Consider the following 27,915-nt stretch of genomic DNA (forward strand, 5'->3'; position numbering starts at 1 on the left):
CTGACAACTGTCATCATCTGCGCAGAAGAGGCCCACACGGATGATGTTCAGAAGGCTTGTTAAATGATGAACTGGAGCTTCTGTAGCATTCTGAACATTCCTAATTACGTTGCACCACTTCTGTGTTATGACTTTCTGATAACATGAATGCCACCACACCATTATCCACGGACTTCTGTGATATCATATAGGTGGCATCATATCCACAAAACTGTACAAAACAGACTACAAAACTGTAAATGCCTCTTGGTGCTGAGAACAGCTTGTTCTGCTGAGTCTGGCCTCCCCAGCCATCTCTATGGATGACTTAATTTGGGTTAGCCCATGTAAATGGCCACTCTCAACTGGCAACATGCTCAGTACTAAACTACTTTTCATGCAGCCAGCCCCATCACATTGGACTTCAATTCCTGGTCATCAGAAGCATATATAAAAGAAGCAAACAGGCGGCACGTGTATAAAGTGAGCTGGGAGAATTATTGGTACAACTTGGACTGCAGCACTGTGACTATCCCCTGTGGCACATCATGACTGAAGAAGTATACAGCCTCTTTGGAAGTACCAAATCTAAAGCAACCTATGGTCCTTTCCTTCATGATTACTGCTCAGCATACACTTAATGTTTTGATTCCAAAGGGGTTGCATTACTATTACAGCATGAGTCCTCAGATGATCCTGACATCACAGATCAAACAATGAAGTTATAAGGTGCTGCAGATGAACCTAGTGGGGAAAAAGCAACTGAAAAAACTTGATTTCTCCCAATCTAGCAAAAGATACTAGGACCATTTTGGTGTAGCCCAACCATATGGAGTCATTGGACAGCCATCAGAACTAACTTGTCCAGCAGTCATAGCAAGTCAGATCACCAGACAACTTCTATGTTTAACAAAGGCCTAACTTGAGCAAAATGTCCAGTGACAGGCTGTCAAGGAATGGCAACAGTTGTGTCAGGAAAAACCATCTCAGAACTTTTGAATAACAGGCAGTATAAAATAAATTGCGTAAAATCTAGCACTGCCAAAGGGTATAACAATATCTCTCTTAAGTTTCTAAAATAACTTGGTTCATGTCCTTGTTTTGGCTAGTCCACTTCTTCAACGGGTTAATAGAAGGGCAACATTCAAAAGATCTGGTGCTTGTCTGAAGTCATTCCCTGTTAATGCTGGGGAAAGTTCCACACAATACCACAAAGTATTTGCTGCTATCATGCTGATAAAACATGGTAAAGTTATGCCTTAAGTTCATGGAGCATCTCAGCTTCCTGCACATGTCACAAGAGCTTAAGCAGGCTGGGTTTTAAGGAAGGTGTAGTGCCTGAAACAAAGTTCTGGCATGGGCTATTTATATCAAACTTTTATCAAAAGCATAAGAGAGGAGACATATTGATGGCTGCTTATGACACAGTTCTGGGCAGATGTCTTTTGGTTAAAACATCCTGACGGTGAACACTGCAGAACAGCCTCTTTGTATCAGATGGTTTGATTTGCAAACCATCTGATACAAAGATTTAAAACAGCCAAATGGAGATACCGAGTCAATGGCATTGTAAAGGCTCTGTACAGTCAACCCCATTACTCAGTGATCCTTCCACCTACTCATTAACTTAAGTTAACCGGTACAAAAGATCTGCCTCAGTACCTAAGCTCAGGCATTTTCGGATGCAGATACTATCTTAAATGTTGACCTGGCTAAGCTGGATAAACTTTGTAGTAGGTAGCTGTTAAATGAGTGCAATGAAAACACTGTCCACTAAAACATGTTTCTGCTGCCTGTGAATTAAATGCGACTCTGGGTGGTGCCAGACACATCAGGCACATCTGGTTCGCTTCAGCATTATGCTTTGACTTTTCATGAACGTTTAAAGAAAACAACTACCAAAATTAAACCATGCAATAACCTTCTCAGCAAATGAGTTATCTCAACAATGGTTGCATATACTCATATGGTTCAAACATCTTGACTTGTCATCTGATTCTCAACAGAAGAATACTGTTTACCAGTCCTGGTGCTGTTCATCATATGGAAAGCTTGTTGATGTGTAATTATTAAATGACATGCATAATATGTGTAATACTGTATTTCATCTCATTTGCCATGTTTGCTGATAGTAACTAATACATCACTACACTGCATCCATTGTGAGGCTCAAACTCTCAGACTAGTAGAGAATATCTATGCCCATCCTGATCTGCCATTGCAAAATGATCTCTTTAACCCTCATTGAGAGGACCAGCGTTATCTAAAATGCTGCACCAAAACAGCAAACAATTATATTAGCAAGATGAATGGTCCTAGTTAATGAAAACAAACAAGTTCCTCATAACTAATTATCCATCCTTCTGGTTTTGATCCTGTTACATCAGTGGGCCCTGCTGAATAGGTTCCAGACTGACCAAGGTGAGTGTATAGCTAATCTTTAAAAAAGAAGCCACAAAAACAACATGTACTGCAGCAGTGGACAAGTACAGAAAATACTAATGAAAAAAGTTCCTTCTATTGGAACATAGGGGTTTCATGACTGGGCATGTCTACACAAGATGCTATATTGCTGTAGCGATGAGCTACAGTGATATAGCTCATTGCTACAGCAACATAGCTTTGGTGGGCACTGTGACGCTGCCACTACTGCACAGAAGCAATGAGCTACTGTGCAGTAGGATCAGAAATGACCCATGTGCCACTGGGACTGCACAGTACAAGCCAGTCAGGTGCACCCATAGATGCGCCCACTGAGTGCTGCCCGTGAAGCAGCTGTTACCTGGCTTGGCAGGACATGTATTTGATAGACAGACAGACAGAGCCACTAGCACTAGAGATTTATACCCATATAATTGTGAATACAATCTGGGCTCTAGGGAGGTTAAGCAAGCTGTGATTAGTTTGTAAACCTGACTTTGTGAAAATCAGTGTATTAATATACTTGCAAACATTACCTATACATTCTGTCTAAACCAAGAAATCACTAAATGCATAGTATCACATAATTAATTGGATATATCACAGAATATCAAACCTCAGCTAGAGAAGAACTGAATTATACTAATGTTTCAGCGGTGAACACTAAAGTTCCATCACGACTAGCATGATCCTATTTTTAAGCACCTGATGACAATATTTTTACTTTTATCTCTCTTAAATAAGAAAGGTTATAGAAAGAGGATGGGAACAAGCTTGGTATACTAAACTGACGGTATCATGCAGTTTTGTTCAATAAATACAGCAATGCCAGCACTTATTTCATGAAAAGTGTTATTTTTCCTATGTGTACTCATCCTATCTACCCCACTACTAGAGATAACAGCACCGACTCTTTCCTAAATCCAATTAATGTTCCTTTATCTTTATCTTCTGTGAGTGACAAACTCTGCTATAAGGCACAGAGAAGAAAAAAACTCACACTCAATTGGAATTTTAATCCATATAAATAACCAGTCCTATAGTGCCCAAACACCACAAAAACATCTTCCACTTCTATAGCTTCCATGACAATCTTTCTCCTACAAGCTTTCCTGTATTGTTAATGGACACATTGTCACTTAGCACTCGGAGGCAGCATTTTGACGAGCGGATCAGGCTAAGGATGTGTCTCAATGAACAACTGCAGTATTCAGAGAGGGTTGTGGATACTTAGAAGCAAAATCTTAATGTGAAAACCTGTGAGACTCAAATTACACAGGCTGAATGTTTCAGTGGTTTTAGTTTGAATGTAGACATAAAAATGGATTTGGATCACTTAAAAATATACCTTTCAGAGCTCAGACACACTGGGTGCATCTACATTTGGGTGAATCTAATATCTTTTATTAGACCAACTTAAATAGTTGAAAGACAATTATTAAGCAAGATTTCGGGTTCAAAAACCCTTTGTCAGGCTAAGGAAGTTTCAGCAGTTGGTGTGTGCTCTTCCTGGATGGAAAGAAAAGTAAAGAAGCCAGAGGCTGGTCGGGTATGCATAGAAGACAGGTAGTCAGTGAAAATGTAGATTGAGGAGTCAATGGGTGAAAGACAGGCTGGGGTGGGGGGGAAGAGAGAGAAGGGGCATGAATAGTGGAGAGACACCTAGGGAGTCAGATGTCAGGCAGGTTATAATGTGTCATAAATCCAACGTCTATATTTAGTCCATGATTTTTAGTGTCCAGGAGGCTGATGAAGTGGAGTTCATAGGCTCGTCTCTGGGAAGTGTTTTGTAAGTTTTCTTTGAGGATCAGGACTAAGAGATTGGAGACAGAGTGGTTTTCTTGTGAGAAATGTACCCCCTATCTGCATTCATTCTGGTGCACAGTTGTTGACGAAGGGTTTTTGAACCCAAAAGCTTGCTTAATAATTGTTTTCCAACTATTTAAGTTGGTCTAATAAAAGATATCAGATTCATGCAAAGAACCTTGTCTGTCTACATATGCAATTAATTCAAAGCAATACATTCCAGAGCAGTTTGAGGTGGAGTAAACAACTCCCAGGTTCAGGATCTACATGTGCACATGGGACAGCAACAGTATGGCAGAGCAGTGTATGCCAGGGCTGGGGGACAGGAGGTCAGCCCTGGGCTATGGGTGGTGGCATCAGGCAGCAGAAGGGCTGGCTGGGGCATAAGAGTACTGAAAGTGCAGAGCCGTGTGGCTAGGCAGCAGGCAGGAGTCTGGCCCCCTGATAGCTGGGCTGACTGGGTGCAATTTACATCCATGGCCAGTGTGGCAGAGCACGTGTAGATGCGGCCACTGAGATGTCAAAAAAGATTACTCATATTCTTCTACACTCACTTTTATTCAGGCAACAGTTCATTTGCTTCCATAAATATGGGTGTTGTATGGGCAAATAGTGATTAAACACATCTTTATGTACAACTTGAGTGGCTAATTTTGAAAATATTTCCCATGTGACATATTCTGCAATACGAAGAGAAGTCTTTTCGTGCCAACATAGAGAGGCAATTAACTGAGTTAGCTGAAGTCAGGCAGAAAGCAAGGCAAGGTGGTACCTTAGAAACTAACTGGTACTGAGAGGCATGCATAAGCTTTTATAAGCAACAGCCTACTTTGTCAGATGTAAGGACTGCATCTGATGAAGTAGGCTGTTGCATATGACGGCTTATGCTTTTCTGAATCAGTTAGCTTCTAAGATACCACCCTGACCTGCTTTGTAGCAACAGAGGGAACATTTTGCTCATTTTATCAGCATGCTATGTAACTCACATTTTCAAACACGATTACTGATTTCAGGTGTATCATTTTTGATTGTCCTGTTGGGAACATATGAAAACAGGTTAATTTTTGGAGAGTAAGTTTTCAATAACTTCTGGAGAATAGATCCACTTCTGGTGTCTGTAGTTGCATGCAAAAATTGAGCCACTTACATTTGTTAGTTTCATTGGAAAATTTTAAGCCATTATATTTTTTCAGCTGTTTTGTACAGCTTCTGTTCTTCAAAGTCATAGAGTTTCCTGGGATGATACTGTCTCAGCCAGTGAGCATAAAGAAAATTAAATATAAGAAAGTGCTACTGAATGATAAAATATCAGCTGAAGTGATTCTGAAGACTAGTCTTTGTCACAGCCAGGCTGTATCCAGCACAACCGGAGGAGAGGGGCAAAAGTGGCTTTAAATTCATTGTTCTGTCCCCTTATACAAACAAGCCAGAGTGGGTTTAGTCTTGGTGTAGTTCACTGAGGCAAAACCAGAGCAGACTGAAAGTTTTGTATTCACTTCCACCATTCCCAATGGCCATTTCAGCAGCTAGGGATCATAAATGTCCAAGCAACCCCTTTTTTTTCCCTCCCGACCTACCCCTCACCTATCCTTATGTGTTTGTACCATCACATGTTCTTCTACCCACATGGATTCCTCCACTGGCAGGATTCACCAGGTCAAGGAAACTGTGTGTGGGACAATAGGTGGAAAGCTGGCCTGACAGACTAGAGAATCAGACCCAAGGTCTCATCAATCTGCCTTATTAAAAACAGTTGCAGTGCTCTGCACAGTAGTCCAAAACAAGACAGCTTGCTCTGCAGGCAACTACTGTAAAATATTGTGGTATTTTTAAAGATTTTTGTTGTGGCTATTTCCTTTTTGTCTTAGAACTTGCACACTGTGCCATTGCAATGGGAGGAGCTGTTCCTTCACCCACAACAAAGATAAAAGTCTTGCGTTAGAAGAGACATAATTTCAATTTCATTTCTTAGCTCATATAACCAGCTGACTTTTTAAAATGTGAGTCAGTTTAGTGCTTTTGAAAGTAAGAAACAAGTAGCAATCGCATGCTGTCCAAGCTTCTCTCCACAGCTCTGCCAATACAATGCATCTCAAGCCATGTCCTGCAATAACCTCCCATTCCAACCCTGGGAATAGACTTTTGTAATTTTCCCATGATTTGATTTGTTTTATAATTTTTTCTATGGCCAGCAATACCAAAGCACATCAGTGCCTCCGAATCATCAAGCAATTTATTCCACCATGCTTCCTGTGAGGTAGAGAATTATTCTTCCCATTTTATAGATGCAGAGAGAGATTTAAATGAGTGGTCCACAGTTACTGGGGGAGTCTATAACAGAGTCAGAAGTCAAATCTTCTGAGTCCTAACCTGTGGTCTTCACCACAATCATTAATTTGTGACATGCAGGAATGTTGGTTGGGATATGCACACAGCAAATTCATATTGGGATCTGGGGTTTAACCTAGAAGTCAAAGTCCAGACTCCAAGTATATAGGTCTAGTGTTGTTATAGTGCATTAGGACCTATGAGCACAAATCCTTGTGCTCATGTGAAGCTCTATGGATATCTGTAGCACTACAGACAGGTGAAAAGCTGAATGCTGGTACATCCCAATGAAGGACTGGGGTCATGAGCAGTAACAACTGATATCATTTGGCCCACACTATATACTTGCCTTAATTCTGGCAACAAGCAAACACAGAGAAACTTGATGCCTGAAACTGCTTCCATTGAAGTCAATTTCCCATTGACTTCCCTAAAAGAAGGATCAGATCACTTGTCCATTTTCAGGTATGAGAAGACTAAAAGTCCAAATGTACTATGCAGCAGAGAGCCTGGCAGCATCAAACTCAAGGACAGTGATCCTGACAGGAGAAAAACAGCAGCTCATTAACTAACCTTGTCCCAGGATCCTGCAAGAACTTTTTCAGCTTCAGCATTAGGCATGGCTCAAACCATACCATAATTGCCAAGTTGCGGATCCTGCGGACTGATTTCAGTTTGGAAATGCAACTGCCTTGTCCACACACATTTGGAAGAAAGCAAAAAATATAAAGAAATTCAAGTGTGTGTCTAAAAATCCAAAACTCCAACCCTGATCTAAACCAGACAGTTTCTCCCTTTCTTCCCCCCATCACCTCCCTCTTATGTAAAGAAAACTGGAAACTACAACTGTGCAATACTCCCCCACCCTAATCTCCAGGACAAGATTTAGAGAAGAACCAGTCTGGGATAGAACATGAAAACCCTTCTAAAAAATGACTAGCGGCTTACTGCTGTCACTGTCCCATGTTTATTTTTCTTTCTTTGATGTCTGATGCCAAAGAGAAAATAATGTCATCTCCTGGAAACTCAACATGTTTGCATTTTGAGGTAATTAGAATTAATGTTGGAGGGCAAAACTAACACCAAACCATTGCAGCCTTTCCCATGTGAGGAAAACATTCTGTAATGACTTACATTTAATCTGGGAGCTGGCAGACAGTCAGAAGCGGCCCAGACTCATGCAACAGGGTAATATTTCAAAAACATTTTCTTAAAAAAAATACACAGACACAGACACACACACGCTCAGGTTTATAAAAGCAGGAAAGATCAGTTGCGCCATTGATCTGCTCCAGTTTGCAGGGGGTGTGATGTCATTAAAAGCAATGAGCTCACAGTGGTGTAAAACTGGGGGTAATGTGATGGTGGCTGTGGATGGCAGGGCCAGATTTCCAAATGCTCAGGACCCACGATTAGAGAGAGATTTTCAAAAGAGCTCAAACTCACATGTAGGGACCTAAAGAAGGGCCAGATTCTCAGGAGTGCTTAGCATGCAGCCCTTCCCATTATGACATGAATGGTAACATACCGGAGCCCTTTTGAAAAAACTGGCCATAAATGTTTATTTTGAACTAGATCCTGCCACTCTTGCACACACTGAGTAGCACTGTGCTCAATGATTTTCTCTGCATGGATAGCTTAACTTTAAACGATGAAACCTTTTCACACAGCTCGTCCTGGCTAAGGTTAATGTACTAGAAAATAATGCAGTTATTCAGTGATTGAAAAATGTGTCATAGATGCACAACACAAACATTTGATCAAGTTTACAGTGATTTTATTGCAGCTGTGACTGGAATAGCTTGAGCACATAAAGCAACTCTTTAAAAAAGAAATTCCTTTTCTCATATCAATTTTCCCCAATGTAACTCCATTGACAAAAATGTAACTGAAAGCAAATTAATCCCATTTTTCTTATTTTAAGTTTTATGCACACATGTTTTACTCTAACTCCTAGGTTTATAAGTGCCAAGGTCTATGAAAATCCAAACTATTGCAAGTTTGGCTATCACAGTTACACAATCTGCCTTGGGACTGCAGTTCCTGCATTTCTACTTTGGATATTCTTGTAAACCCAAGGGGATTCCTTTGGGGAAGCTGTACTTTTTTTTCCATTGCATACACCAAAAGCAATACTTAGCCCTGCAGCCATTAAAGTGTTGCATTATCTGTCTTCATCTGACAATGGCACGTAAACTAGAAACTAGATAGATTAGTTTTCTTCAGCTGGTTTTAGTCTGGTTAAGCAGCATGACTAACAATGTGGAGAGGAAGCATGTGAGCAGCAATGTGGTGTCAGTTTCCCAATGTGATTGTAATGTGAGTTTTACATTGGTGTTTGGAGCTCTACACAAAAATCCTGTTAGGCAACCAAAGTGATATTCTCACTCAGTTGTCTATTTCAATAACAGTATTTTTGTTCCCTTGAGCATCTGTCCTGTGAAGCTCAAATTATCCCTTATTTCTTTATTCTACTAGACACTTCAATCATCCTTCCATTTCACCGCAGGGAAGTCAAGGTTCTGCCAGCTGTGTCAATCACAAAAAGTTACATTAGCTTCATATCAAGTGGAAGAAATCAGCAGCTTTCTGCAAAAATGACAGCATTTGGGAAGCTTCTGGACTTGTTCTTAATATGTAATTGAGCAGTGAAATCCCAAACTCATTATTTTCCAGCTCATCAATGTTTTTAGGTTTCCAAAACTGTTAACTGATCATCTTGATATTTATAGTTCTTGTATTTGCCAGATTTCCTGTGTTTACAACAACAACAACAAAATGCAGGCTGGATGAGACACCACTGATGTTGAGGAAATGACTTGGTTGCATAGCTGCAAGACCCACTGCCTTTGTGCAGCTCCACAACCTGGGATGACCACCATAAATAGTTCCACAGTTTCTAGGGTCGGAAGGGACCTGAGCAGATCACCGAGTCTGCCCCCCTGCCATGGCAGGAAAGAGTACTGGGGTCAAATGACCCCAGCAAGGTATTAATCCAGGCTCCTTTTAAAGACCCCCAGGGTAGGAGCCAGCACCACTTCTCTTGGAAGTTGGCTCCAGATCCTAGCCGCCCTGACCGTGAAGTAGCACCTCCTAATATCTAGCCTAAATCTACCCTCCTTGCTTGCCCCTCCTTTTCTCCTACTGCCACTTTCAGTTGCCAACAGTGACTAAATACCTTAAATTTGGCCAGTGGGCAAGGAAGTGGGGGGGGAAGAGGGGATGAGTAGCATTCACCCCCTGGATTCCATGTAAATGCAACTGCTCCAGTAGCTGTGCTGACAAGACCCACGGGGTGGGCCACAGTGTAACAGAGATGGGTTCATTCTCATCCATGACTGCTCGCTCATATTTCCTTTTTACTGATAGGGCTGACTTAAATGACCACTGACTCTCATGGCCGAGCATATCCAAATTGTGAAGCCACATGTTTTCCCCTTTCTAAATAGAACTACAAAGGCATGATCCTGAAAATCTCAAGTGCTGCACGCAGAACTGCTGAATTCCAGCCGAAGCTCATTCAGTTTGTGTCTACCTAATCAATGTAACTTTATTTTTTTTTAATTTTTAAGGAAAATCTTTTGTGTTCCAAGCCAAATCAGACAAACCAGTTCCAAATCCATAAGTCATTCAAGAACCATATATGGCCCTACTACTGGCAACCATCCTCCACCCCTGCCTGGGGCTTCAGATGTTGCCAAATCATTCGGTGGGCATCCTACATGCAGGCCCAGGCCTGGAGGCTTGGGGTTCAGATGCCCCTGGGTTTTGTTTGCCCTCAACCATATGGACTTAGGAGCAAGCTTGGGAGGAGTCTCCCAGTTCAATAAAGTGGGCATAAAGCCAAGGTCTTCCCACTGGAAATGAAAGTGGGAAGGTAACTATACGTTACCTCTGCGGATACCACCCCATGCCAGAAAAGCAGTTATCCCCAGTGACTAGGAAAACCACTTTAGTGATCACAGTATTTCCCCTGCCAGGTAAGTATGTGTCTGTGCAATGGGCTCCCTTAGATCAATGTAACATTGGTGTCAAAGGGGTTCTAGAAATGTGAGATTACAAGTGATCTGGTGGAAACCATACATTCCCCATGAGAGAGAGACAAAGTGACTTGCTCAGCATTACATAGGATGTCACTGGAAGGGCAGAACACTGAACCTGGATCTCCCCATACCCCAGGCTAGCATGTTTACCACCAGGACATTCGTTCTCCTCTCCAGCTAGAGCTAAGTAGAAAATTCATAGGGATGGAGGGAAGTTGGAGTTTAATCTCCTCATTGCTTCAGCTATAGCTCAATGTTTCTTCCTACCTCCTTGTCCACCTTCTTGCCTTTTTTCTTGCTGCCTCGCCTTTGGCACTGTTGCTTATGGTTGCTGGGTCCACACAACATGCCAACTGTCAGCTCTCTTTTCACTTTGCAGAAAGCCAAACACCAATCAAGGTCTGAGGAATAAATACTTGTATGTAGCAAGTAGAGCTAAGATCTCTCCTCTGATTGGTTGCTGGCTGTTTGCTTCAACTATTAATTCAAGTCAAAAGTTAATGATTGATAGAGGGGCAGGATGCAGAGTTTTCATATGGTAGCAGGCTTAGAGAAGGTAGTTGGCGGCAAGATTCATTTCTTTGTGTCTTTTATCTATAAATATAATATTTCTCTCATATTCAGAAATAGTAGTACCAGCAAAACTTACAGTGTATTGGCTGTTTCCCTTCTAGTCTGTTATCTCATTCTCTTCTTCTTTGATGCTTTCCCTTTTCTCCCCCCTTTCCTTCCTTCCCATTTATTTGTTTCCCCTGGAACCAATCCATTTAATTCAGTCCTGGGTCCACACAGCAAGGGTAATTCACAGTGTAAGTGAAAAGCTTTGTAGTTAAAAACAGATTTGGAATGACTTTAAAATCCAGAAGCAAGGACGAGTAGAAAATAGTGAGCCTTGTATTATGCAGTGTTCTCAAGGAAAAAAAGGAGATGACTTATTAAGGAGGTCACATGTAGAGATGAAGAGACACAAAAGCTTAATATGAAATGTAAAGGAGCTGCTAGAGACTGCAAGGAAGAGAAGAAAACAATGCAAGACTGCAGAAACTGATTTGGGTTAAGGAAGCATTGCTGATGGAAGAGAAATAACTGTTGTTACATAAACCTTAGGGGATTGGCTGTATCTTTAAATGCTCAAGTTGTAACTTGATAGGCCAGCTTTGTTAAAAAAAGGAAAGAAAATGACCAGCTTTGGTGGGTTTCCCTTTGTTGTGCAGGCATTCTCCTCCCTATTTCCTTTACCCTCACAGCCAAGAGAAACTTATCGAAAGCTGCTGTAAAGTGTTTTTTTAAGCCCCAAAACAATAGGTACTCAGCCAATTCAGGTTCCAGTCTTTGTACCTTGTAAAGGAAAGAGAATAGTTGTGATTACTAAAGACAAAAAGAAAGACTTTTAAGAAAAAAGGATGATCTCCCACAAACCAGGAATAATGTGGACATGCTGGACGGGACTCCCTTTTTGCTTATGTTGGTGTTAAGCTGTAGTAAATGCATTAAAATCAGTGGAGAGTCATCAGCAAAAACTGATGCAAGGACCGATTCTATTACAACTATTGTTATAATGGCACTGGGCTGTACTGTGCCACCTGTTCTTACAAATGACTCTCTATCGAGTTCTGTTTAAAAAGGATGTTCTAATAAACACTCATTGTTCTTAATCTCTCAAAACAGTGCTCAATGCAAAATAATTGATTGTTGAAAGCTGTTTTAAAATCCAGGTGAATGTTGGGGTATCTTCATCTACTCGTTACTTCGATCAGATATTCCTAACAGGTTAGAGAACATCATTGTCCTTACAGAACCTGTGCAAGTTTGGCTCTCAATGCACAAGCTATGACCTCTGAATGCTATACAAGTCTATATTCTCAGTTATTTTTTTCCAGGACTGATGTGAGATTTACTGGTTTGACACAGGGGTTGCCAGGATCTTCCTTGGCTTTTTTATTAAAAATACTCACCTTGTTAGTGGATTTACCAGTCTTGAGGAGTAATCACTATGTTTAACCACATATAATACACTGTTTTGTCAGTATTCCAGCTATTTCATACTTAATTTCCCTCAAATGAGTACTCTGTGGCCTCAATGATTTATTGCATACAACTTATTCCAAGCTGATCCATAACTTCTTCTTTAAAGACTTAAATCTCGATCAAGGCTGTACTCCGTAGCCTTCTGAAAAGAGTGCTGGAAACAGAAATTTCTCAATCACCTTTAACAATGAATTAATGAAACTCCTCTGCTACTCCAGCATCCTCATGAATGCCTTTACCATTCTGGAAGTTTTAGAACAGCTACAAACAGACAAGCTGCCTTAACAGTACAATGGAGCCTTTCATTGTTGGCTTTGCCTTTGCTTCTTGCTCTATCTCCCCCAGTTACTTCCAATTTAGGCCTTACCTATCATAACTGGTATTTTGATATTATTCAGCTGGATTTCTCTTGTTACAGCTTGCATTGTTACCTGCAGTAAACATGCCCTTCTTCACTTAAACATACTGCTTTTACTTTACCTTTTAACTTTCGCATTCTCTACCCTTTTCCCCTACCAACTAAACACATTCACAGTATTTGTAAATCAGGTTTCCGTTTTACCTTCAGACCAATACTCTGGGCTCAAGGGGGTTTTTTTGCTTGTTTTTGCTTTTCTTTCCTTTAATGTCAGCCCTTATTGCCCAATTGGATCTCTTCATCTTTATTCTAGGCAAATCGCTGACTACAAAAATACCACGTCAAAATTGGTAGTGATCAATATTGCCCCGTTGGAACTCATACATTCACCTTTTGCATTAACTCCTGCTTTTTTCTTATGGCTAAGTTCAGCCTCACCCATCCAATATGCTAAAGTAAGCAGCTTTAAAAAGAAGTCATCTATGGTATCAAGTTCTCTTAAAACCATCCCAGATGTGCCATTCAACCCGCTTACACTGGTTTCATTAAGAACACCCACTGTTATTATTGTACAAGCAGATTTTGTAGCTTCCTTAATTTCTTTTAACACAGGAAGATCTTGAACAGTAAGAGCATGTTAACTCTAGAGGGCTGCCTAAACAGTAGGGCCCAACAGATGGTGAGATTAGTGGGTGTAACATGGGATATGACAGGACCCTGTTAAACATTTAGTGAACACTCTCATAGGGTACTTCACCCTTTTCTTTATTTTAGAAGCTGCCAGATGTCAGCCAGAGGTTTGTACAGTGAGGACTTGCGTGTCTGTGTATATGTAGTAAACATGGTTGCTTGGGACCCAGTTGTACCCGTCAGATTTCTCCATGTTACTTCTGTTGTGTGAAGAGCAAGGCATAATAGTGGATTTGGTAAAAATAGCAGGAAAGAAGATATGGATCTATGACCACTCTGTACTACTGTGGAGAACAGCTTGGGAGAGGATGGAGACCTTCCCTTCTCAGGCTAAACAGTGCTATGGACATTCAACTATTTTTCTTTCCTCTGTGCTGAACCAGTGGCGGTTATCTCAAGGCGGTAGGCTGGGAAGAGGAGAAGGAGGCTACCTATTTTATGCTTGTTTCCACATAGGGACTGTGTTTGTAATGACCTATATGGCAAGAGAAAGGGGGGGAGGGATGGGTCTTCAATTTGATGAACAGATCTCACCCCCATGTCTGGCCACTCTACTCTGGAGAAGACTTTAAGGTATGCTATTAATTTAGTCTTTCCTCAGGTGTCCCAAACTAGAGTGGTACCTCACCCTCTACAAAACTTTTGTTTATTTCTGTTTATGGTGTGCCCTCTTTTGAAACACTACAGAAGTGGGGGCCAATATTTGTGGCAGGTGTCACAAGATAAACCCTGAATCCTCTCGGAGTGCCACTCCAATCCCTTTCCCCTGCCCCACCTGTTGTTATGCTTTCTGCTTCCTGCTCAATCTGTTGCTCTGCTCTCTGCTTCGTAGCCTGTCACTGTGCTGTCTGTTCCTGACCCAATCTGCTGCATGTCACACACACAGGCTGCCTGGGTACTTGTGGCATGCGTGCCACAGGTTGGCCACCCTTGCAGTACAGAACTGTCTAATGCAGGCCATTTCTTCATGGCTGACGAACTATAACTGTTTGCTGTTGAACATTCTGGGTCTGGTTTTTATCTAATTTACAATGGCATACATACAGCTGGAATCAACAGAGTTAGAAGTGTAAAAACAGTAGGTGAGACTAAAATGTGGTCTAGTGAAATAAAAGCATATTTCTGAAAAGTGCTTAGAGCTATGATGGTTCTTTGGGTAACTCTGATAACTTTTATTAGACCAACTAAATAGTTGGAAAATTTTGTTCTTAGCAAGCTTTTGGGTTTAAAAACCTTTTGTCAGGCTGAGGAAGTCTCTGCAGTTGCTGTGTACTCTTCCTGGATGAAATGAATAGTAAAGAAACTAGAGGCTGGGTCCATGATTTTTTGTCTCCAGGAGGCTGATGAAGTGAAGTTCATCTGTGAAAAGTGTCTTGTAAATTCTCGTTGTGGATTAGAACTGAGAGAGTGGTTTTCTTGTGAGAAATATGCTCCCACCAGTAACTGGCTATTCTTGTCTTTAATAGATTCCCAGTGTGCTTTCCAAACAACAACTCCGCACCAGAATGAATGCACACTGGAAATCTATCAAAGACAGGAATACCCATTTACTGGTGGGGGCACATTTCCTCACAAGAAAACCTCTCTCTCTCCAGTCTCCCAGTTCTAATCCTCAAAGGCAATTTACAAAACTCTTTTCACAGACGAGCCTATGAACTTCACTTCACGAACCTCCTAGATACAAAAAAACCATGGATTAAATATAGACGTTGGATTTATGACATTATAACCTGCCTGACATCTGACTCCCCAGATAGCTCTCCACTATTTACCTGCTACATTCATCCTCCTTCCACCCCTCCCGCACCACCTGTCTTTCACCCACTGACTACTCAGTTTACATCTTCAGTCACTGGCTTTCTAGCCTGCATCCCAGCCTCTAGCTTCTTTACTACTCATTCCATCCAGGAAGAGCATACATTAACTGCAGAGACTTTCTCAGCCTGACAAAAGGTTTTTAAACCCAAAAGCTTACTAAGAATTTTTTTCCCAACTATTTAATTAGTCTAATAAAATATATCAGATTTACCCAAAGAACCTTGTCTGCCTGTGTCCTTAGACCAGCATAGCTACAACCTACACCCCTATAGCCATGATTTATTTCAGCAATATCCTAGTACAAACATCAAACTTAGCCTAAAACTTTAGAGCAATCCAATAATAGTTTCCTTGAGCAATGGAAACATTTTTGTAATGTCAGACATTTTATCTGGGAACTGGCAATCTGTTACAACTAGGAGCCCAAATCCGAGCAATGGAATAATATTTCAAAAACAGCTAGAACAAAACAATCACGTGAATGGTATTCTTTTGGAAAATATGTGATCCGCAGCAATTTGTGGTTTTCAGTCCCCGGTGCTAAAATTATGCTGCTCCTTTAATCATGCTAATTATGTGGAGCCCCCTGAAGGTCATAAATGGCTCAGGCTGTTTTATAAAGAAACAGAGACTAAGGGTCTGTCTTATATTGTTCTGATTATTAGAAATGAAATATTGATTTCTGCAGCCAAATATTATGCTTGAAGATCAAGCGTGAAATGCAAATTTCAATATCTTCCTATTCAAATTCTTTACCTACTGTGTAGGCTGGTTCTCACACCACACAAAAATCAAGTTAACTCTCCCTCCCTGCCCCCCAATTCTTTATCATGGATATGGAAATGAGACTTCTCTTTCCACCATCATCCCCTCTAAAAACATTACATTATACTTATAACATTTATTTTGTTTTTTGGCTGCAAGCCAGAAAAAAAAAGTCCATTTTCAAAAGTACCCAATCCCTATGAATTGGATTATACTGTAATCCATTCTGGATCTACCTCAGGCCTGTTTGCTTTATGGGGTAAAATGACAGCATCTTGGAAGGCCCAGAGGGTTGGACATAGGGGGCGACCACCAAGAGACTATGATATAGCACAGAGATTTTTTTCCTACCGTAATTTTCCAGTCACAAGGAAAAAGCCTGTAAACAGAGCTGGCTTTGTACATCTGCAAAACACATGGTCACCCAGGTTGCCTCCTCCCATGAGGTAATCCTGTGGAGCACTATGATATGGTCGTAGGGGGAGAGCAACAGAAACACCAACCATAAGACAATTAACACTTGACTGACAGACAGGGAACAGTGAGTAATTGGGAATGCAGAGATTTTCTGAGGGTGGCACTCTTGCTTTATATGTTTTCATTAATAAACTAGAGGAATAGCAATGCTTGTGGGCCACACTGCAACTGAAGGGGCCAAGAAGTGCCTGGGCTGGCAGAATCAAATAGCAAAATGACCTGGGGAGACTGGAACCCAACTTTATTTTAGATATAGTACAGGGCAGTTTAGCCAGGGTCTGTCATAAACAGAAAGACCCTTTACATGTCTGATGGCCCTGTTCTCCTTTCCCAATGAACTGCAAGCCACAGAAAGCAATTCCCTCCCTCCATGTCCCTGGAGTGGCATGGCTCTGCACAGATTCCAGTGCAAGCATGTACCTACATGGTCTGGCCTAGCCTTTTGTCCTGGGTTGTCTCGTCCTAGCTCATCATGCTCCTGCCTGCCCCTTCCCACATTTTCCTTGTTTCTGCTCCTATGTTTTCCTGGACTTTGTCTCATCTCTCTTCCCCCATCTAAAGCAAACTATCTTGCTTTGTACCTCATTCTGCTTCCTGAGCTGTCTCTATGGCTACTCTTTTCCATCCTGGCTTGTGGCTGGTTGTGGATCATTGATGATTTTATGGACTCCTGATCACTGAAGCTGTTTCTGCAACAAGAAAATAAGAGTAACATGTTGACAAACTGGAGGGAATTCAGAAAGAAAACAAAATAATTCAAGGACTTGGAGCAGGAGTAGGGAAATGAAGGGAACAGACTGTGTATACCTTAGATTAAAGTGGCCTCATTTCAATATGGTGATTTTCTGAAAGTCTCAGGAGGATGTAAACACCTAAGAGGGAAAGCAGCTGTTGAGATGCGTACCGGGGTATACATAGAAACAATGGAAAAATACCGAGAAAACAAAAACGTATGCTTTTGGAAAACATTTTCTAATAATGAGGTCTCCTATATGGTGGGGTAGGATTCCCACAGAATTGGCTGAATCCCCATTGCCCGAGATACTTAAATGATGACTGGACAAAACATTCAGGAATTCCCACAGTGACAAGAGGATGCAAAAGATGATCTAATATGAGGTCTTTCCATCTCTAATTCATACAGTGACTATACTACATTTTTGAGCCACCAGCCAGTTAACAGTAAAAGAAATGTTTTTTAAAAAAAAACACTTCTGGTATTCCACATTGCCCCATATTGTCTTACTCTGAGCATTATTTACTGCATATATATATTTGGAGGCCAAATCTCTGAATCTGAATCAAATTAGTAGACCAATTAAAAAGGTCCAAATTGATTTGAAGCTCTCCAAATTGATTCAGAACAGATACAGAGACCTTCAGTGATTTCAGCAGTCTCCACTCATGGCAGCAGGGAGCTGGACCTGGACTCTATACTGGTCAGTACGGGGCAAGGAAAGGGGGGAGGGGACCATGGGGGGACTCCTGCCAGGCCCTATTCCCTGCCTGCTCCCCTATTCCCTGCCTCCTGAGTGACCCCGAACCCCTTCCCACTCTCCCAGCCCCCCCCACACCCCGCCATGGCTGCCCTACTGACCCAGCTCCTGGTTCTTTAAATAAAAGCCTCCACCCACTGGCTGCTGCCAGGTGGGGGGGGCAATCCCTGCTAACCCCCACTGCCACATGCCATGTGGGGGGCTCTGCCACAAGGCCCCCATCTGTTCTCCCAGCCCCGCCATGGCTGCCCCACCCGCCCCAGCTCCCAGCTCTTTAAAAAAAGAAAGCCCTGACTCAGCAGCTGCTGCAGCAGCCTCAGGGCTTCTAGGGACTCGTGATAGAGCGCCCTGCACAGTACGGGACAGCTGGTCGGAGGGCTCATGCCAGAGCTGCCCATGCAGTGAGGGGCAGCAGAGATCGCCCCACCCCCAGCAGCAGCCAGTGAGTACAGGTTTTTTTTTAAAGAGCTGGGAGAGGGGGCAGGGCAGCCATTGAGAGTGGGCAGGGGATGGGTCTGATTTGGAGATTCAGCTGATTAGGCCGCTGCCAAATCAATTTGGGACAGTGATTCAAATCACCAAATCAAATCACTGTTCCCCGAGTTGGCCGAATCTGAATCCAAAGTGAATACTAGCTGCTTTGCACAGGCCTATTACCTACCGTGGGTGCTACAACATCCCAGTATAGAAATTCAGAGTCAATTCAGTCATATGTTGCATCATGAACTCTATAAATTCCCTGACTTTGGAGATTTAAGATCAGACCTTCAATGCTACTTGATGAGCACTTTTTTCTCTTGTTCTCTTTCCCCCCTGCACTGCACTAATGACATAGACAGCAACATATTCAGACTTTGTAAATAGATAGACTTTTATGAAAAGACATAATAACATTTATTACTTAATCTCAAACTGAAAACATGGAATACATGATACATAGGTGTAATGATAAAATGATATAAAATGGACAAAAACACGTAGATATTTATTGTTAAAAATGCATGTTTCCAAATGGCGTGTGTTGTCACAATTAAGACATTTTACATAAATATGAGAGACACACGGATGGTCATATTTTCACCCAGTCTCCATCTCTGAAGCAGCGAAATGAGCAGGCACATCTTTCTGCGTATACCATTGATGAACTTAGTTCAGACAGATTCATAGAACTGTAGATTTCTAATGCCAAAATGGACCACTGTGATTACTTAGTCCAGTAGTTCTGATCATTTTCCATGCTAGGACCAAGAAACATCCAAGAAAACTAGGCCCTTTTCTCTTCTCTTTACTATGAGGAATGGGAGGAACGTATCTGTCCCCTTGGCCCTACTGTATCCTTCAAGCCAAGAGTACAAGACCTAAACAGATATAACACAAGTTATAGAATGGTGGTGGACAACCTTTCTGGCAGGTGTGTCACATGTTAATCCCTCTCCTCTCCCTGAGTGCTGCTCTGACTCCCATCTTCTAGAGGCCTATCGGATAGAGTTTGTACCCCTGAGTGCTGAAATAGAGGCAGGGGGGCTTCAGCTTCTGGGTGCCCAGAATGGAAAAGGAGCACAATGCTGCTGGACAGAAGCATAATTGCCAAGAGACAGAGGAACCCTTCTCTGGCTTTGCAACTGCAACTATTTTACATGGTGCACAAGGATCCAAAGCCCTCCATTTGGCAGTGGCTATAGTGCCAAGGAAGGATTAACCTGGCTCTGGATGATGACATCAGTCACCACCTCTGGCAGCAGTGTTCTGCCCTGCTCTGCTCCACACAGCCAGAGGCTTCAGCACCCCTGCACCTCCTTTCACTGAACATTGACTTGCATGACATATACCAGCCTCCTGTGCTACTTGTGGCACACGTTCCACAGGTGGCCACCCCTGCCCATATGTTTTCACCCAGTAATTCACGGAGCAGACAGAAGCATGGTTACCTGATCTGCACAGGCAAATACCAGTTTCTACAGATGTCTTGGGTACTATGCTTGGAAACAGAAACATCCAAGATCTACTAAATATTAAGGACTAAATTTGCCCCTACTATAAATCCTCTGGCTTTAGCAGATTCATACCACCATTCAGTGCTATCATTGATTTCATCAAAGCCAATGAAAGCAATTATGTGTTGTCTAGTGGTCAAACTGGAAGACAAGGAAGTATTTGATTCAGTGCTAACTAAACCACTGACTCATGGTTTACTGACTCGTGGTTGACTGAACGTTTTGTAGTTCAGTCAATTCAGCTGGAAAACTGTGCGGGAAGAAAGGAAAAGCAGGATTCTCACTGAAAACCACAGACTGAATATGAGCTGAGTTTTCCTAGGTTAAAGAAAGGGAGACAATATCAGAACATGAGTCAGAATCAGAACCAACCTGGCCTTTTCCATTCACGGCGTCTGGCAGTATCATCATTATCATAACAAAAAATCATTTACTTTTTGTCTTGCTTCAGGCTCAGCAACCAAAAAAGGAACACTTGTGCCAGGTAGAGTCAGCTTCTGGGTAGACTGAAGGACTATCTGAGTGGATTTAATAACTTTGGATTTCTCTATGTGGATCATATTTAAAGGATATAAATAACCAAAGTGAAAACTGGAACAGAGACGGATTTATATTGCTAATATTTTTTTAGCTTTTTTTCTGGTGGGAAAATGGAAAAAGTAGGGACTTAAAAATACCTTTCCCCCCTGTGTTATGCTTTCTGTCAGATTGTGTTCTATAGAGACCTAAAGAACATTTTCTGGCAAATCACCAAGCTAAATACAACTTGGTGTAAGTTCCTAATAATGGAAAGAAGGTTGTGGTGGGAAAGTGTCTTGAGCAGATTTTGTAGACAGAAGGTCCCTGAATTGGCTGCAAAAACAATTTCTTTTTCAGAATGTCTTCCTCATTCTGAAAATATAAATAGCTCCAATTAGAGCCAGTAGGCCTTTTGTATGGCATAGGCAGGAAACAGAGTTACAAAAGGTTGGTTTTGGCCAATACTACCAAAAAGTAGTAAAATATTACCTCCACAAGGTCTACTCTGACATCCAGTGAGGCTTGGATTTAAGGCTATGGTATTTCATAGATTTCATTGACCTTAGTGCTGGAAGGGACCTCAGGAGATCACTGAGTCCAGCACCGATCATCGAGTCTAGTCCCAGTACCTCTAATGCATATAGATGATCTATCTATATTGTAACCGGTAATCAGATTCCTCTTGAATTTTGGAATAATAATTCTATGGATTAGAACTCATCTCTAAGTTCTGAGCCATTTAGGGTATAAACAGACTTTGTGTTTCTCCTGGGACCAGTTAGGCCTGTGTTTGTTCTAGAACAGAAAAGATGTGGAACTGGTATGTACACACATCACCCTTCCAACCACAGTTTAGTGAGCAGCTGAACGTGCTGCCACTTTTCTGTCATTGATGCAATCCTGGGACATCCATTCAGATGCTACTTCACAATGTCTCAGACAAACTGTGAGTGGCTATTATCCCACAAAACTTTTTGGGTCTGTCCTAGGACAATGGAAATGGATGTCTGATTGATTCCAATTTGGTCCAGGAGTAAATGGATTCTTCAGGGGCAACTGCCATGTATTTTCATAGTTTTACTCACACTGACGCAACACAAAGGTAAATAGAATTATTCCTGGGGTAAAGTACTTCTAAATATATCAGTACCTATGTAACTTACAAGGGTATTGTGAGGATAAATACATATAAAATTGTGACGCGTCTAGAAATGACAATTTTTATCACATATAAGAATTCAGGAGATGTAGACAGAATGCAAGCGAGACTGTCTAAATCTAGTTTTGTGTAGTTTACATTTCAAGTTGGATCCAAAATTGGAATGGAACCAGATTCTGGTTACCATATAGGTAAAATTTGCAAGAACAGTTAATCATGTGAGATTTTGGCTCAATGGTAAAATCTCATGAAATCTTAATGATAAAAATCTCATGAGAACAGCATGTCAGTGTTATAAGCTGTGAATGGTTTATTGAGGGGCCTAGACAAAAATATCTCCTCCTATGCTATTGGAAATAGGTTGTGTATGGCCATGTAGTGAAACCCATCCCTTTGCAAATTCACTTTTGATCTCTCTCTCTACATAGGCTACTTTCTTACAGTTGAAACTTAATGAAGAGGGGCATCAATGCCACTTGCCAAAACAAATAGGTTAAGTGTATTTGCTTGTAAGGTTGTCGATGAGAAGAGATACTGGTAATGTCCACACAACACGCTGACTGCACAGTCATTATTGTGCAGTCATTTAGTACTTCTATAAACAAATACTGAAGGACTGCACAGTAACCAGAGTTACTGCAGAGTAGCATCATCAAACATTTTTTTTTGTGATGCTGACTGTGCAGTACCTCATGACTACTGCGCAGTCACATCACGTTATACTTCCTGCCACGTGACGCTACTGCATAGTAGTCATAAGCTACTGCACAGTCAGCATCTCGTGTAGACCTGGTCACTGAGTATAAGTGTCTAGGGTCTTGCAAACTGAAATGAAGTAGCTGGCATGGATAGGCAGGTTTGTCCATCAAAAATTTGTCACATTAAGGTATATTATAAGGTGTAAACTTGTACATTGACAGGGCAAAATGATTTGAAGTTCAAGAATAATTTATGACCCTAGATATATCACCTCCCATGTGGCTGTTGTAAGAATATCAAGAGCAGGAGTTGCATAACCAAAAAAGTCCCTTGACCTTCCCTTCAGCTTGATGGGGGAATGTTACAAAGGGAATCTTACATGGTCCAAAAACCAAGCAAGATCAATGAATTTTCATATTCAGTAGCATAACTAGGGTAAAAAATCTGGTGAGATTGCTCCTACAATTTTAAAATACAGAGCTAAATCCAAAATGTTAATCTAATCTGAATTGATACCTGACCCTGACATAAATCTATGGTACTTAGGGTCTGGATCTAAAAATTCCTTTGCCCATGTACAAGCCATGGATCTGGAATATCTTGAAATGAGAAAATGTGAGCCAGGTCAATGGATCTGACTCTCCTTGAAATTTGAGAAAGTTAGGAAGTAGATGAGATTTTAAAGTTTGGATAGACGTTATTAATATTATGCCTGGAATCCAGTCCTTGCAGATAGGTACTATTTTAATATCGTTTTAAGTGTTGCATTTTCAGGCATTGTAAAAGTCTCTCATTCAAACTTTCCTTCACATTATTATTTTCTGTAGAAGGAAAAAGTCCCAAATGTGCCTTTTTTTTTTTTTTGCATATGATGCCTTCTAACCAGGAATATAGCTTCTCTGTCACATGCTTTTCCTTTGACTTGACCACTTCTTCATACACTCATGAGAGTAGTAAGATCCATTCAGGTCAAATGAAAGGTCTTGGTCAGTGAACTATGACTGTGCTGTATGAATAACAGTCATATTATCAACCTCAGGTTTTCTAACTCTTTCCATTTTGACTGGCCTTTAATGCTATGAAGTTGTATTAAGATGTACCAAGAGGCAGAGGGAAGCATTAGTCAAAGTAACTAAGTCCTAGATCTGCAGAGGGGACATTTTGTTTTGGCCACGAGCCCAACTCAAGAACAGAATGTATAAACTCTAGTCAGGGGCCCAATTCATAAAGATATTTAGGTGCTTATGTTCCCTGTGCAGTGCAGGGATGCAGGCAGGCACCTAAGATTGGGATTTACACTAGCCACCATATTGAGCAGAGGAGCAGCTGAATAGCCCCCTCCCAAACACACACACACACACACATTTGGTGCTTATGTGATGATAAATTGCAAATAGCATTAGGCTGGAGTTGAACACTAGAAAGCTCAGCTTAAGCAAGAGTGCTTCAGTTTTGGGTATATGCATATGGACTCTCAGCTGTTAGGCTGGATTTCTGTGGACTGTTTGCTTGGATTTAGGTGTGTAAATCCTGCTTAAACTGTGAGTTAGATGCCTACATGCTTCCTTGATTCTGGCTCTATTATAATTAATGATACTAATGATTCTAAACCAAATTTTCTAAAGCAGTGATTTGGGCACCAAACTTGGGACTCCTTAAAAGTATTTTCTTTCCAATCCTGTATTCTATTGACTTTTTGCAACATTAGCAATAGCAATTATTGAATCATGTTCAGTTTATAGTCCAATACAGCTCCCAGGTCCTTTTGTGAAGTACTGAATCCTACCCATCTGTTCTCCTTTCTGTATTTGTGCATGTGACTTTCCACTTGTCCTTAATTGAATTTCATTTGATTAATTTCTCTAATTTATTAAATCATTGTGAATCCTAATGGTATCATTCAGAGTGTCTGCAACTCCACCTAAGTTGGTGTCACCTGTGAATTTGCCTTATGTGCACTCAATCCCACTATTCAAAGGATCCAAAAGATTAAACAATACAAGACACAGGACAGATCCCTAGGGAACTCCACTTGGTACCTCCTCCCAATTATACACTGAGCAGGTCACAACAATTCTTTGAGTAGTCCAACCAGTTATGTGTGGTATCCACCTTACAGTACTTCCATCTAGTCAGTATTTCTTTCCTTTAGTGAGGAACTTGTGGGAGACAGTGTCAAAAGCCTTGCTAAAGTCATGATATATCACATTCACTGCTCTTCTCCACATCCATGGAGCCCATCACATTGTTGTAGAAAGAAATCAGGTCACTCAGACATGACCTGTTTTTGATAAATCCATGTTGGCTATTCTTGATCACCTTGTTGTCCTCTAGGTGCTTAGAAATAGATTCCTTGATTGGCCTATTCTATAATCTTTCCAGGTATCGTAGTCAAACCAACTTGCCTGTGATTCACAGATCCTCCTTTTCCTCTTTTTTTAAGATAAGCACTATTTATGGGCTTTTTCAGTTGTTTGGGACCTCACTTGACCTCCACAAGTTCTCAAAGGCTAGGGACAGACATTCAAAAAGTCTGAGCCTTAACAGATTCAGTCTTTGCAGCTAATCTAACCTGGCTAGGCTGAACCAGTTTGTAACTGAACAAGCATCCCCTCTGGACTGAGAAAATGCAGGCTCATGCTGTCACCAGCACCCGAAATCACTAAACACATTTTTTTTAAATCCCAGTTTCTACAGAAATTATTTCAAATACAATATTGCACCATCATTAATATAAGCCATTTCACATAAATACTAGTATAGAAAAGAAAGTTCAATTTTCTTTATATATAAGGGAGAGTTTCAGTTTAATACCTCTACCATCAAGCACAGGTGAGCTGTGAAAGTGAAAAGTAGATGGAAGGTACAAGTGGGAGGATGTAGTTTTACATCATACACTATGTCTAGAGCCAGAAACCTTTGTTGGTGTAAAATGGCATAGCTCCACTAAATTATGGGAAGTATGCTGTTTCATACATATAGGGTGCATCTACACATGATGCTACGTCGCTGTAGCATCTGCAGGCATCTACATGTGACTAGTAGCCACTTTGCCTTAGTGACACACTCCCCTGGTATGGTGTGCTACTATGGCAAAGTAGCTGCTAAAATTAACCATGCGCTGTGTATACAGCGCAGTACAGGCTGTTACTGTGCTATGATTTAGTACTTGCAAAAGGAAGTACTAAATCATGGTGCAGTAACAAGGTCACCATAGCGACACACACAGGCATGGCCATGGAGTACCTTAAATGTGCTGCATTTCCAAAATCAACTAAGGAGTTCATTTTTACACCTCTTAACTCACCACCTATAAAGATATACATTGGCTGAAGAACAGTCCCAGAGATCAGAAGGAACATTGCTCAGGTCAGGTCTGATATCTCACAATCTACCAATCCCAGAATGATGACCAGTATCTTATTGGAAACTCTTGTAATGGGGTTCTTAGATCCTTAAAAGTACAAGACACCCATTTCTCATCACAGTAATTGAACAGATACTAATGGTCAACTTTCTGTTAGTTCATGACTGAATGCAGTCTTTGTCGCATCAGGTATTAGTTTCATTTGAGAATTTCACCTTTGCGGAGTAAAAATAGAGACTGTTTTGTGGCAGATCTTTTTTTTAAATAACACTTGAAAACTGCTCCCAGGTTTGGAATGTTAGAAGTAGTCTCACATGTGGCCTGACACATCCCAGAAGCAAGCAGTGCATTTCAGAGCCAAGAAAAAAACTGCATTCCTTTGTACCTTGGACAGTCTCATTTGTGCTCTGTTCCCTAATCTGTCCCCACTACTGCTAACATCTGAGCACTGCTCAACAGTCACATTTTTAAGAAAAGAAGACTGCCACAAATCTGTTTCTTTCTTTTGTCCCTGGTTCTGCTCTCTTCCTACCATGGGTAGATCCAGGAGTTCAGATAGGAGGTGCTGGAGCAGTGACCTGTACCACAGAGGAGCTGTACCCTGGCTCCCACACCCCAGGGTGGGCAGACCTTCCCATAGGAGCAGCAGCCTGGGATTTTTAAGTCCCTCAAGCAGGCAAGAATCTTCCCTCCTCCTCCCTTCCCCTCCATGCTCAGCTCAGAGGCATACTCCCTTCCTATCCATTCTCTGCTCTCTCTCACCTACTGCTGCTGCTATCCTGAGCTGAGGAGTGGAGGCAGGGGGCTACAAAGGCTGCATGTGAAACCAGGTGCAGTTAAAAACAGCAGTAGCAGGGGATGGGTTCTCTTCCCTTCTCCTGCTCCTGGACTGGAAGGGAACACTAAAGGGGATGGCAGGGAGAAAGCCACCCTCCTCCACCCCACTCCTCTCACTCCCGGTAGTGCTGCCCCTCTCCCTGGCTAAGCCTGGCTCTGCAGGGAGCCCAGCTGGAGCAAAAAGGAGCAGCTCTGGAGCTCCTTCTGATGCTGCTAGGCACTCAGAGACAGAAGCAGCAGGGGAGTAGTAGGGAGGGGACATGCCACTGAATATGGAGAGGAAGGTGGGGAGGGTTCTTTCTTGCTTCAGAGACTTAAAATAAAATGTCCACAGCTGCTTATCTGGCCATCTGGTCAATTGAAAGATAGGTGTGCCCACAACGCTGTGCCCTGCCTTAGATCTGTCCCTGTTCCCTACTGCAGGCTTGCACTTGTCTACACTGCACATCAGGGGATGCCAGGAGAGGGGAAGAGAACCTATCCCCTGCCCACAGGAGCCAGGAGCAGTAGGGAGAGAAGGGATTCAGGCACATGTGTGTCCTGCATGCACATGTGTCCCCTTACCAGACCCGAGTCAGAGGTGGATGCAACAGCAGTGGAGCCAGCAGCAGGGGCAGCAGCAGCTGATCCCCCTAAGGAAAGGCCAGGAGGGAGACTCCTACTAGGGCAGGGTGAAGGCGCTGCACTAAGCTAAAAACAAGCAGCAACTCCTATGATGGTGTTGACATGGAGTGTTGCCAGGGCCCCTGCCCAGGGGGAGCAGCCTACCCGGGGCTTGTCTGAGGCCTCCACCCAGACAGAGCCCATGGGGGAGCTGGTGTCCCCCCACCCCCTGGCTTGTGGGGGTTGCCCAGCAAGGCCCAGGGAAGCAGGGACTGGGGACCTCCACACCTGTCCTGCAGGCATCCGCCTTAGGGCCCTGGAAGCGCAGGTGAGGGAGCTCCAGGAGGAGGTCAGCAGGCTGAGGGGATCAGGGAGGTGGATGAAGAAATTGACAGCTATTTCCTTTCCCTGCAGGGCCACACACCCAAGGAAGAAGCACCTCGGGAAGTGCCCTCTGCTGCAGAGTGGCAGATGGTCACCTCCAGAACCGGGGCTGCTTGTAACACAGCAGTACCAGTTCCTCCAGTC

General features: G+C 42.1%; 1 long non-coding RNA gene across 3 annotated transcripts in view; it reads right to left on the reverse strand.

The window, feature by feature from the left end:
- Nucleotides 1-17,094: 17,094 nt before the first annotated feature.
- Nucleotides 17,095-27,915, reverse strand: part of LOC149864491 (uncharacterized) — a 232,166-nt gene continuing 221,345 nt past the window's right edge. For all 3 annotated transcript variants that reach the window (XR_016442718.1, XR_016442720.1, XR_016442719.1), the window contains 2 exons: nt 17,521-17,585; nt 17,095-17,402 (listed from right to left, as the gene is read on the reverse strand). This is a non-coding gene — a long non-coding RNA (uncharacterized LOC149864491). The remainder of the gene's footprint in view (nt 17,403-17,520; nt 17,586-27,915) is intronic.

The sequence above is a fragment of the Crocodylus siamensis genome, chromosome 5, assembly GCF_052110815.1.
Source record: "Crocodylus siamensis isolate JL-2025a chromosome 5, ASM5211081v1, whole genome shotgun sequence".
Taxonomy (NCBI): domain Eukaryota; kingdom Metazoa; phylum Chordata; order Crocodylia; family Crocodylidae; genus Crocodylus; species Crocodylus siamensis.